This window comes from Schistocerca americana, chromosome 11 (assembly GCF_021461395.2).
Source record: "Schistocerca americana isolate TAMUIC-IGC-003095 chromosome 11, iqSchAmer2.1, whole genome shotgun sequence".
NCBI lineage: Eukaryota > Metazoa > Arthropoda > Insecta > Orthoptera > Acrididae > Schistocerca > Schistocerca americana.
In genome coordinates this window covers 60,759,749-60,773,221 of record NC_060129.1, presented here as the reverse complement: position 1 = coordinate 60,773,221, position 13,473 = coordinate 60,759,749, and the positions used below count along the sequence as shown (strand labels likewise).

The 13,473-nt window shown below is 42.8% G+C and overlaps 1 protein-coding gene across 1 annotated transcript in view; it reads left to right on the top strand.

Moving 5' to 3' along the window:
* The window catches only part of LOC124553239 (tbc2 translation factor, chloroplastic-like), a 486,991-nt gene that overhangs the window by 323,422 nt on the left and 150,096 nt on the right, over positions 1-13,473 (top strand). The gene's annotated exons all lie outside the window — the stretch shown is intronic.

Sequence of the window (13,473 nt, the reverse complement as noted above, 5' to 3'; positions counted from 1 at the left end):
CAAGAACTCCGATAATCGTAAAACCAGTCACCGTGGGTCAACTGGGAGAAATTACAAGTCGACACAAACACAGAGTTTCCATAAGCGGTCAGCGACCAAATACACGTCGTTCGTTGAGACGACCGACCGAATGACCAACGAAGGTCGTCCCCCCTGAAGGTATGAGTGTCGGGTTCGGTCGGGCGAGTCTTGGCTGCCCGGAGCTCACTACAGATGCAACCCAGCTCAACTCGAGGACACGTCGAGCCGGGCCAATGCCGACTCCAAGGAAGGCCTCGGCGCTTGTTGGTGACGTCACGTCAGCTAGGCACGGTGAACGCGAGGTCTGTTACAGGCGGAAACGCCTGGGCGTTCTTATCAATATAAATCTATTATTTTTGGACAAACTGTTTGGTATTGTTTTGGATTCTGCAGTTTTATTTAGATGAAAGATTTTCTTACTATAGTAAAGCTACAAATGAACATCATAGTTCTGTATCACTGAATCCTGTCGAAACAAACGGAGATCAATATGAGAAGACGCTTTGCCCCATTGCAAGCTTCGGAAATTTTACATTCAAGTAACTGTATTTACTTGATCCATTTTGGTATCGAAACGTACCCCAACCGCCTTACAAAGAACTCGTTTCTTTTATTTATTTATTTATTATCGTTTGGCATCGTCACTTGAAATGTGAACTAATTTACATGTGTAAATGTCCAACTGTTGCCAGTCATTAGACTGCAGTCGTTTTCAACGAAAGGAATTCTAAACAGGAAACAAAATAGCTTCATACATCGAAAATACTGCTGAGCTTAAACTTTTTTAAAGAAGCACATTAGATAAGATAAATATTCCCCTCTTGCAACTGAAAGGAGAAACTTTATAAGATAAAAAAATTTTATTTGATAAAACAAGTGTCTCTCTTTTGCCTCTTCTTCTGTCCCCCACCCCCTCCCCCAACGTGTGCAATCGCCAGATATTTCATTAACATTCAGTGCTCCTCACCCCATAGTCAACCAAGATACGTAAAGAAGACCGCCAATATGTTGACAGTTTCTTGTAAAAGCAACCCAGTACAAACGTAACTTCCTCAGATTATGAAAAGAAGCACGAATTCTGTTCCTGCTGCACCATGAAGTTCTTTTGTATGTCAATCCTTAAGACAGGTGCAAATTTAAGTTAAGTGTAATGAATTGCACAAGTAATTGATTGCAGAAATCTCTCAGAAGAACGTGTGTTGGTCAACTACCGCCAATAGTTCCACATTTTCCTGTGTCAGAGAGGGAGACACCACCATTATGAGTATGCCTGCAATAGACCTGGCGCTCGCCGTGCCTAGCTGACGTGACGTCACCAACAAGCGCCGAGGCCTTCCTTTCAGTCGGTGTTGGCCGGGCACACTGGCTCGGTTCCAAACGTGCAGAGGTAACTCTCCGCTCAAGGAATGAACCGACGCACGTCCGGCAAGATGACCAACTGACGAGGCCCAGAAACCGTAAAGAGACCAAATGCACGTCGGCCGAACGACCAACCAACTGTCGTTCCAGCTCCAGCCTCCTTCCGGCGGTCAGTGCATGTGTGTCGCCAGCGGTCGGCGAGTACTGGCAGTGCAGACCTCATTGGAGCTCCATGCCCGACTGAACTGCGTCAGACGACGACCCGGAGACACTAGCGGTCGCTCTAGACATAGTACGAGAGTGCACTTATCGATAAGCGCTGCTGTTGCCACTCACGGGCAAGCAAACCAGCGACTTAGTGACGCTGATAAATTGAATAAGAAAAGAGGCGACAGTACCGTAAAGACAAGTTGACAAGCAATAAACGGCTTGAACCCGAGGAGTTTTTGTAGATGTATTTGTACAATATGGTACTACACATCATTTGTAACCCATTTTCCGAAACATTTGAACCAAAGCAAGACATCAGTGTGCATTAGCGTATGACAGTAGGATCAGCGAGCTATCCAGTCACGTCACAGTCATCACATGATTAGAATGGAACGTTTTAGCGGGCTTTCAAATTATTTGAATATCATTTCCGTTTTTATAAGAGAATACTGAAATTCAAGAGGAATACAGCATGTTAGGAGCATAAAATGAGAGAATTAATAATTCAAGACAGTTTCCAGGAAACAGTCAAATGCCCTGTTATGGATGGTTATAGCGTGGGTAAGTATATCTGCAGGTGTCCACCTCGAGCAGTCCATGCCCGACACGAGGTACCCCTTGACTGTTGTCAGCTGAGTGTGTCGTTTTTATTAGATTTTATTGAAACTTTACTGCACAGTTTCCCAAAGCGAACTAATGCGGCAGTCACCATTGTTTACAGCCTAGGTCTGCATGCCATTTTGACTCGTAGAACATACTCGCATCTTTGAATTGTTACTTTAGAAAAGAAAGGTGTCCTATTTTGTAAGCGGGCCGATGTGGCCGAGCGGTTCTAGGCGCTTCACTCAAGAACGGTCGCAGGTTCGAATCCTGCCTCGGGCATGGGTGTGTGTGTGATGTCCTTAGGTTAGTTAGGTGTAAGTAGTTCTAAGTTCTAGGGGACTGATGACCTCAGATGTTGAGTTCCATAGTGCTCAGAGCCATTTGAACCTATTTTGTGTGTCTCTCGCTAGTGGTAATTGAAAAATAAATTTTGGCAAGAGGAAATTAACTGGAATGCCGTTACTTAAAAGAAGCAGCCAAGTAAAAAAAAAAAAAAAAGATAGGTTTGAATTATCACACGGCATAGATAAATTTACCACTAAGAGAGAGAAAATTAATAATTCAAGATTTTGTCTTACCTGCTTTGGTACTGTGGAGTGGACTGACGGCGTACATCGTTTGCTGGCCGTATGCAGATCATTAATATTTCTCGCTATTCACAGAAGTGCTGCCCGGAAACTGCGTTTACAGATCGGCTTAACAGATCCCAGCGACGCACGAATGGCTGCTACAAATTCGAACATAAATAGTGTTCTGCAGCGACCAGCAAACCATGTGTTGGCAATAAATTCTTTACTTCGGTAGGTACTTGCTTTATAATTTTTGACGGTAGTTTTGTTGTCGTTGCAACGAACAAGAAAATAAAGACACAAATAATGAAAAAAAACTAACCAAACCACACCAACTCATACAACTGGCACTACAACAAAAAAAATGGCATACAATGACCTACCACAACAAGTCCACAAATAGAATAGGTAACGTATTCAGAAAACAAGGCATAAACATTGCTTACAAAACAAACAATCCCATACAACAGCACATCCCAAAACTAAAATCAAAACCAGACAGATAGGAACAATGTGGTATCTATCAGCTCAGTTGCAGAGCCTGTGAGCAGATGTACTGGAATCACTGGGAGCATATTCGACACAACATATAAATAAAACATCAGAGCATTTAAATACGGTACAAATCATTGAACATTTGCGGATCATCTAAAGCAAGAACACCGTAGACCAAGCAATATTGAAAACGATATGATTATCATAAAAATCAGTAAAGATCGACACTTCCTCCCTTTCCAAGAAAATTTCCACATACAAAAAGCATTAACACAAAATAAACAGTTGCTCAATAACCAAATAAATATTTAAACCAGACCCTATACACAATGAAGGGAAGGGAAGAGCCTTTTCCATGGTACACCCCCTCCCACTCTCCCACAACACCACCCGCCCCTCCACCTCAGTCACAGTTTCATTCCACTTCTCGCTCCTCACCTTCTCCTCTGACTCACACTCCATCATACTGCTATACACTTACGTCCACTCATCATGATTTATCCCTCGCCTATAAAAAAACCCTTCATTGCTGTTCCTTCCCTGCTCTTACGCACTACATAAATACACACAAACTTAATTACATAGAACTACACACATACAATAATTTAATAAAAAAAGTTGTTGGTCAAAGGCAAAGTAGTGGAAAGCTTTGTTGGCAACACTACAAAACCAGAACACATACTTAGAGGTACAAAAGCAGACAGAATATAGTGGCTTGCAAAAAAGTGTGTTGTGAAAAACATAAGAAATGCATAGTGTAGCAGAAGAACTAAAAATTACATCAAAATTATCAGTGTCCAACGCAGAAACACAACAATGTGCTAGCAGACGGCATTTCTCTATGTAAGCGAGAAAATAAGCCGAAAATAACCGTAAGTACAAATCACCTTCTTCTTAACGAACTGTTTTTCGATCTGAAAGCAAATCAAAATTCAAATGTACTTAATTACAGACCACTGATGATGCTTTACCTCGATAAAGCGAAACGCGTCTGGAGAAAAAAATCACGCATTCTTGTAGCTGCAACGATAAAACAAAAATACCCTCAAGAAAGACATGTCGGCGGTCTTGCGCTTCTCCTAGCTGAAACATAGAAAAGTTGGCAGGCAAGGTTAATGTTGTTGAATTATTCGTATGTTGCGGGTACTTTTACATAGCTAAATACTTTATACAACTTGGAAATATCTTTCAAGTACCAAATCATTCGAGAGAGCGATAATTAAGAGAGATCTATAGACAAGAGCGGAGACATCAATACATAAATAGAGGGTGGGGGGGAGGGGCTTCAGGAGAGAGCGATCCAGACGCCGCTTCGCGATTATATACAAGTAGACAACTGAAGGCAACTTTACTGTCATTTTTCCTCAGTGTTTTCCTGTTCTGGAAGCCTCTTATGTGGAAAAATGTTCCAGAGACTTCGCTTCGCTTCTTTCGGGAGCGACTGATCGCATAAAATTTGATTGTTGACGCCGCTCGCGTTGCGTCTGGTGCATTATTTACCAGTTAGAAAATACAATTTCGATCACGCATTTAAGAATTAATTACAATTTTACATTATAAGGCAATTTAAAGACAATACACGGAATTAATACAAAAATACAGCGCTTCTTACGTAGGTTTCATACATTATTTTAGTTTTGGGGCTTAAATTTATTTACACATAAAAAGAAACATTTCATCTCTCTCTCTCTCTCTCTTGGTATAAAGCAAACACAAACGTAACCCATGGTGACTATGGACAAGTCGCACAGGCGTGAACGCAACTTTGAACACAATGTCGCCGTCTCCAAATATGAGCAATTTGCCTGGCCACCGCAGGCAATTGCGGACTATGTAGCGATGCTTATAATAGTTTCCACAACGAAACTTCGTCTCAAAACCTGGCAGAAAATCCAAAGAAATTTTGGTCGTATCTGAAGTATGCTAGCGGCAGGAGTCTCGAAACCTGGCAGAAAATCCAAAAAGATTTTGGTCGTATTTGAAGTATGCTAGCGGCAGGAGATAATCAATGCCTTCTCTGCGCGATAGCTAAGGAGATACTATCGAAGGCAGTGCTGCCAAAGCAGAGTTACTAAACGCAGCCTTTCGAAATGCCTTCACAAAAGAATTCAAAATAAGTATTCCAGAATTTGAATCAAGAACAGCTGCCAACACGAGTAACGTAGAAGTAGATATTCTCGGAGTAGTGAAGCAACTTAAATCTCTTAATAAAAGTAAGTCTTCTGCTCGAGACGGTAACCTGTGAGGTTCCTTTCAGAATATGCTGATGCAATAGCTCCATACGTAACACTCATAACAATCATATACAACCGTTCGCTCGACGAAAGATCCGTACCCAGAACACTGGAAAGTTGCACAGGTCACACCAATATTCAAGAAAGATAGTAGGAGTAATCTACAAAATTACAGGCCCATATCATTAATGTCGATATGCAGGATTTCGCAACATATATTGTATGTGAACATTTTGAATCAGCTCGACGAGAATGATCTATTATTCCGCAGTCAACACGGATTTAGAAAACATCGTTCTTGTGAAACACGACTAGCTCTTTACACACACCAAGGCCGGCCAGTGTGGCCGAGCGGTTCTAGGCGCTTCAGGCTGGAACCGCGCGACCGCTACGGTCGCAGGTTCGAATCCTGCCTCGGGCATGGATGTGTGTGATGTCCTTAGCTTAGTTAGGTTTAAGTAGTTCTATTTTCTCGGGGACTGATGACCTCAGATGTTAAGTTCCTTAGTGCTCAGAGCCATTTGAACCATTTGAACACACACCAAGTGTTGAGTGCTATTGACAAGGGATGTTGTTGATGTGGTCTTCAGTCCAGATACTGGTTTGATGCAGCTCTCCATGCTACTCCATCCTGTGCAAGCTTCATCTCCCAGTACCTACTGCAACCTACATCCTTGTGAATCTGTACAGTGTATTCATCTCTTGGTCTCCCTCTACGATTTGTACCCTCCACGCTGCCCCCCCCCCCCCCCCCCCCAATACTAAACTGGTGATCCCTTGATGCCTCAGAATACCAACCGATCCCTTCTTCTAATCAAGTTGTGCCACAAATTTCTCTTCTCCGTAATTCGATTCAATACCTCCTCATTAGTTATGTGATATACCCATCTAACCTTCAGCATTCTTCTATAGCACCACATTTCGAAAACTTCTATTCTCTTCTTGTCCAAACTATTTATCGTCCGCGTTGCACTTCTATACGTGGCTACACTCGATACAAATATTTTCAGAAACGACTTCCTGACACTTAAATCTATACTCAATGTTAACAAATTTCTCTTCTTCAGAAACGCTTTCCTTGCCACTGCCAGTCTACATTTTATATCCTCTCTACTTCGACCATCATCAGTTATTTTGCTCCCCATAAAGCAAAACTCTTTTACAACTTTAAGTGTCTCATTTCCTAATGTAATTCCCTCAGCATCACCCCACTTAATTCGACAACATTCCATTATCCTCGTTTTGCTTTTGTTGATGTTCATCGTATATCCGCCTTTCAAGACACTGTCCATTCCGTACAACTGCTCTTTCATGATCTTAGCTGTCTCTGACTGAATTACAATGTCGTGCAAAACCTCAAAGTTTTTATTTCTTCTCCAGGGATTTTAATTCGCACTCCGAATTTTTCTTTTGTTTTCTATACTGCACATTGTCAAAAGATTTTTGTAACTCCACAAATGCTAGAAACGTAGGTTTGCCTTTCCTTAATCTAGCTTCTAAGATAAGTCGTAGGGTCCGTATTGCCACACGTGTTCCAATATTTCTACAGAATCCAAACTGATCTTCCCCGAGGTCGGCTTGTACCAGTTTTTCCATTCGTCTGTAAAGAATTCTCGATAGTATTTTGCAGCTGTGACTTATTAAACTGTTAGTTCGGTAATTTTCACATCTGTCAACACCTGCTTTCTTTGGGATTGGAATTATTATATTCTTCTTGAAGGCTGAGGGTATTTCGCTTGTCTCATACATCTTGCTCATTAAATGGTAGAGTTTTGTCATGACTGGCTCTCCCAAGACTGTCAGTAATTCTAATGGAATGTTGTCTACTCCCGGGGCCTTGTTTCGACTCAGGTCTTTCAGTTCTCTGTCAAAATCTTCACGCAGTATCATATCTCCCCTTTCATCTTCATCTACATTCTCTTCCATTTCCATAATATTGTTCTCAAGTACATCGCTCTTTTATAGACTGTCTATATACTCCTTCCACCTTTCTGCTTTCTCTTCTTTGCGTAGAACTGGGTTTTCATCTGAGCTCTTAATATTCATACAAGTGGTACTCCTTTCTCCAGAGGTCTCTCTAATTTTCCTGTAGGCAGTATCTATCTACCTCCAGTGAGATAAGCCTCTACATCCTTACATTTGTCCTCTAGCCATTCCTGCTTAGCCATTTTGCACTTCCTAGCGATCTCATTTTTGAGACATTTGTATTCCTTTTTGCGTACTTCATTTACTGCATTTTTATATTTTCTCCTTTCAACAATTAAATTCAATATCGCTATTGGTAGCCAAGGATTTCTACTAGCCCTCGTTTTTTTACCTACTTGATCCTCTGCTGTCTTCACCACCACATCTCTCAAAGCTACCCATTCTTCTTCTGCTGTATTTCTTTCCCCCATTCCTGTCAATTGTTCCCTTATGCTCTCCCTGAAACCCTGTACAACCTCTTGTTTAGTCAGTTTATCCAGGTCCCATCTCCTTAAATTCCCACCTGTTTGCAGTATCTTCAGTTTTTATCTACAGTTCATAACCAATAGATTGTGGTCAGATTCCACATCTGCCCCTGGAAATGTCTTACAATTTAAAACCTGATTCCTAAATCTCTATCTTACCATTGTATAATGTATCTGATACCTTCTAGTATTTGTAGGCTTCTTCCATGTATACAACCTTATTTCATGATTCTTGAACCAAGTGTTAGCTATGATTAAGTTATGCTCTCTGAAAAATTCTACCCGGCGGCTTGCTCTTCATTTCTTAGCCTCACTCCATATTCACCTACTACATTTCGTTCTCTCTCTTTTCCTACTACCAAATTCGTCACCCATGACTATTAAATTTTCGTCTCCCTTCACTATCTGAATAATTTCTTTTATCTCATCATACATTTCGTCAATTTCTTCGTCATCTGCAGAGCTAGTTGGCATATAAACTTGTACTACTGTGGTAGGCGTGGGCTTCGTATCTATCTTGGCCACAATAATGCGTTTACTATGCTGTTTGTAGTAGCTTACCCGAATTCCTATTTTCCTATTCATTATTAATCCTACCCCTGCATTACCGCTATTTGATTTTGTAATTATAACCCTGTAGTCACCTGACCAGTAGTCTTGTTCCTCCTCCCACCGAATTTCACTAATTCCCACTATAACTAACTTTAACCTATCCATTTACCTTTTCAAATTTTCTAGCCTACCTGCCCGATTAAGGGATCTGACATTCCACGCTCCCATCCGTAGAAAGCCAGTTTTCTTTCTCCTGATAACGACGTCCTCTTGAGTTGTCCCCTCCCGGAGATCCGAATGGGGGACTATTTTACCTCCGGAACATTTTACCCAAGAGAGCCCCATCGTCATTTAACCATACAGTAAAGCTGCATGCCCTCGGGAAAAATCACGGCTGTAGTTTCTCCTTGCTTTCAGCCATTCGCAGTACCAGCACAGCAAGGCCGTTTTGGTTAATGTTACAAGGCCAGATCAGTCAGTCATCTAGACTGTTGCTCCTGCAACTACTAAAAAGGCTGCTGCCCCTCTTCAGGAACCACATGTTTGTCTGGCCTCTCAACAGATACCCCTCCAATGTGGTTGCACCTACGGTACGGCTATCTGTACCGCTGAGGCACGCAAGCCTCCCCACCAACGGCAAGGTCCATGGCTTATGGGTGGGGGTGGGCGGGGGGGGGGGGGGGAGGGGGTGCTGCGTGGTATGGGATTCTTACCACATAACATTGTCAGAGTATATTGTCAAAGTTCAAATAAGGGCAGCACGTTTTGTATTGTCGCGAAATAGGGAGAGTGTGTCACTGACATGATACAGGATTTCGGGTGGACATCATTAAGACATGGGGGCGTCTTTCGTTGTGGAGGAACCTTCTCACGAAATTCCAATCACCATCTTTCTCCTCCGAATGCGAAAATATTTTGTTGACGCCGACGTACAGAGGGAGAAACGATGACCATGTTAAAATATGGGAGAGCTCGTGGGGAAAGATGTAGGTGTTTGTTCTTTCCGCGCGCTATACGACATTGGAATAATAGAGAATTATTGAGGTGGTTCTATGAACCATCTGCCAGACACTGAAATGCGATTTGCAGAGTATCCGCGTAGATGTCGGGAGGTCAGTGGGTCACGTGAACAAAGGCGCCAGCGGCGATGTGCGTGGTGTGTGATGCTTGGTCGGCTGTCGGATGTCGGCGCCGCAAATTCACGGTCGGGCGATGCCGACGCCGCCACACGCTACGGCCGGCGACAGACAGACAGCGCTCCCCAGACGACGCCTCCGCCTCCGCCTCCTACACACACGGAAACCGTACAACGTTGTCGCGCAACCGCGGATTACGCAGCACGCCGTATCTGGCAGCTACGCGCGCTTCCTGCTCACGTCTCCACGCACCGTATACCAGATCTACATTACATCTACAGCTCCCCATTTCCTTCTTACCCTCTTCTTCCCTTTATTCCTACCACACACACACACACACACACACACACACACACACACACACACACACACAAATTCCTCCCATATTTGCCTCACTCTTTTTTCTTCTGTCTCAGCTACCTATTTTCTTAATTCATTTGACCCCCACTAATTCATTCACTCTTTCTTACAATCTCCATCTTTCTCTCTCCCCACCTTCCTTTCATTCTCTTAAGCTCTCACACACAAATTCCTCCCATCTTTGCCTCACTCCTTTTTCTTCTGTCTCAGGTACCTACTTTTTTAAATTCATTTAACCCCCACTCATTCATTCACTCTTTCTTACAATCTCTATCTTTCTCTCTCCCCACCTTCCTTTCATTCTTTTAAGCTCTCACACACAAATTCCTCCCATCTTTGCCTCACTCTTTTTTCTTCTTTCTCAGGTACCAATTTTTTTTAAATTCAGTTAACCCCCACTCACTCATTCACTCTTTCTTACAATCTCCATCTTTCTCTCTCCCCACCTCCCTTTCATTCTTTTAAGCTCTCACACACAAACTCCTCCCATCTTTGCTTCACTCCTTTTTCTTCTGTCTCAGGTACCTATTTTTCTAAAATTCATTTAACCCCCACTCTTTCATTCACTCTTTCTTACAATTACCATCTTTCTCTCTCCCCACCTTCCTTTCATTCTTTTGAGCTCTGACGCACAAATTCCTCCCATCTTTCCCTCACTGTTTTTTCTTCTTTCTCAGGTACCTATTTTTTTTAAATTCATTTAACGCCCACTCATTCACTCACTCTTTCTTACAATCTCCATCTTCCTCTCTCCCCACCTTTCTTTCATTCTTTTAAGCTCTCACCAGTGCATTCACTTTCTCTTACAATGCCCCTCTTTCTCTCTACCACCTTGTATCTGTCATTCTTTCAGTCCCTCACTAATTCTTACAATTCCTTCCTTTTTTTCTATTTCTCTCTCTCCGTTGTTTCTTTCATTTGGTTAATATCTCGTACATCCATTTTCTAATAAACGTAGTTGGCTGTATTGCGATTTTTATGTATTCGTGCAGTTAGCTAATTTCGACAACATATCTTTGTCAAGTACATTTGCAACATCTGCACTTCATCTCATTTTCCAGTCACTCTTAATAACAAGTACAAAGTGGCCATAGGCTGTCATTTCACTTGTATTTTACTGAATTTGCAGTCTTACTAGGTCTACAACTTTGCTTCCGCCGTTTTTTTGCGACGTTCGGGGCTTTATTGTGAAAAACTTACAAAAAAAAATTCATAGTATTGCCCATCGCTGGCCACTACATTCTCCCATCTTTCGGATAGCATACGAATCCCGTGGTGGAAGAACTGGGCGTCTTTTGTGGGGATCCGTGAATCGATTCAACTTCACACTTGTTCATGTGATCGGAAGTGCTGGTCAGCCAGACTGTATGCCACTGACCGAAAAAATGTGTCCGTCCTAGTAGCTGATTGGTCAACGTGACGGATTGCCGTCCTACGAGCCTGTGTTCGATTCCCGGCTGAGTCAGAGATTTTCTCCGCTCAGGGACTGTGTGTTATGTTATCGTCATTTCATCCAAATCCGGTGCGCTTGTCGCCCAATGTGGCGTCAAATGTAGTAAGACTTGCACCAAGGCGGCCGGACCTGCCCCGTAAGGGGCCTCCCGGCCAATGACGCCAAACGCTCATTTACGTTTTCCATCGAAAAAGCTGGTAGTCAGAGAGAGCAAAATATGGAGAATACGGCGGGAGGGACAAGACTTCTCATACGTTTCCATGTATATTTTTACGGATTTTGCGATATGGGGTCGAGCACTGACCTGCTGCAAAATTCCCTTTACGTGTCTACCGTTGTATTGTGGCCATCTGTGTTTCAGTGCTGGTCTCGAACACATCAACTGCTTTCCATAATGATATCCTGTGACTGTCTTCGTCTGTTTCAGTAGCTACGAAAACGTTCTTTCTTCCACCGCCGTGCCTGTCTTCGACATCAAAATCACCATTCTTAAGGCGTTGAAAACATTCTTTACGCCTTCTTCCACTAATAGTTCCCTCACCATTGATCTTAACCAGCATTTTAAGAACCACAGCTGCAGATTTCTTCACGTTAAAGCAGAAAATTAAAACTTCCCGCAAATGGCGAGTAATGGGTACATAAGTTGACGTACTTAATCGAGAATAGCCTTACGATCCAATCACAAATCGACTAATATTTTTATGCCATCACATTTACAGATGCCTAAGTATTACACAAAAATGGTTCAAATGGCTCTGAGTACTATGGGACTCAACTGCTGTGGTCGTAAGTCCCCTAGAACTTAGAACTACTTAAACGTAACTAACCTAAGGACATCACACACATCCATGCCCGAGGCAGGATTCGAACCTGCGACCGTAGCGGTCGTGCGGTTCCAGACTGTAGCGCCTTTAACCGCTCGGCCACTCCGGCCGGTAAATATTACACATATGACCAATGATGCCCAAGTATTACACATATGACCAACCACCCGAATCCCACTTGCCTCTATTGCCGTCTATTGAAAAACAGCGGAAGCAAAGTTGTAGACCTAACAGATATTTTTGCCGTAATTTTACAGACATGTAGAGACCCTTTTGAGACCATTCTTTCTCACTGCAGTACCGCTTTCGAGATATTTGTACAGGCATGTCCATTATTACAGACAGACCGTCATAAAGTTTGACTGCTAAAAAAATGCTGACAAAAAACATTGTTAATGACCTCAGAATCCTTCCAATGACCCTAGAACACATGCCATATGTGCACTACATTTACGCCTCAGACCGCAAATTAAGTTCATATTTTACGTGTATAAGAAATTTTGAAACTCTGGATCTCGGTAACGAATAATGGCATCACTGAACGTTTCAGAGTTACCTGAGAACATTATCCTAAGAACACGCGGTAAAAATTTCGACGATTTTGCACTAAGGGAAATTATAGATTTCGCCATCCCCACAAGTGGTAGTTTTCGTACCACAAATGATAGTTTTTGAAGACTTTCTCTGGGACGGCACATGAACAAATGGTGCTTTTACTCTGAAGCGCCAAAAAACTGGTATAGGCATGCGTATTCAAATACAGAGATATCTAAACAAGCAGAATACGTCGCTCCGATCGGCAACGCCTATGTGAGCCAACAAGTGTCTGGCGCAGTTGTTAGATCGGTTACTGCTGCTACAGCGTCAAGTTAGCAAGATTTAAGTGAGTCTGAACGTGGTGTTACAGTCGGCGCACGAGCGATAGGACACAGCAAAACAAATGGTTCAAATGGCTTTGAGAACTATGGGACTTAACATCTGAGGTCGTCAGTCCCCTAGACTTAGAACTACTTAAACCTAACTAACCTAAGGACATCACACACATCCACGCCCGAGGCAGGATTCGAACCTGCGACCGTAGCGGTCACGCGGTGCCAGACTGAAGCGCCTAGAACCGCTCGACCACATCGGCCGGCAAGACACAGCATCTCCGAGGTAGCGATGAAGGGAATTACCCGTACGACCATTTCACGAATGTATCGTGAAC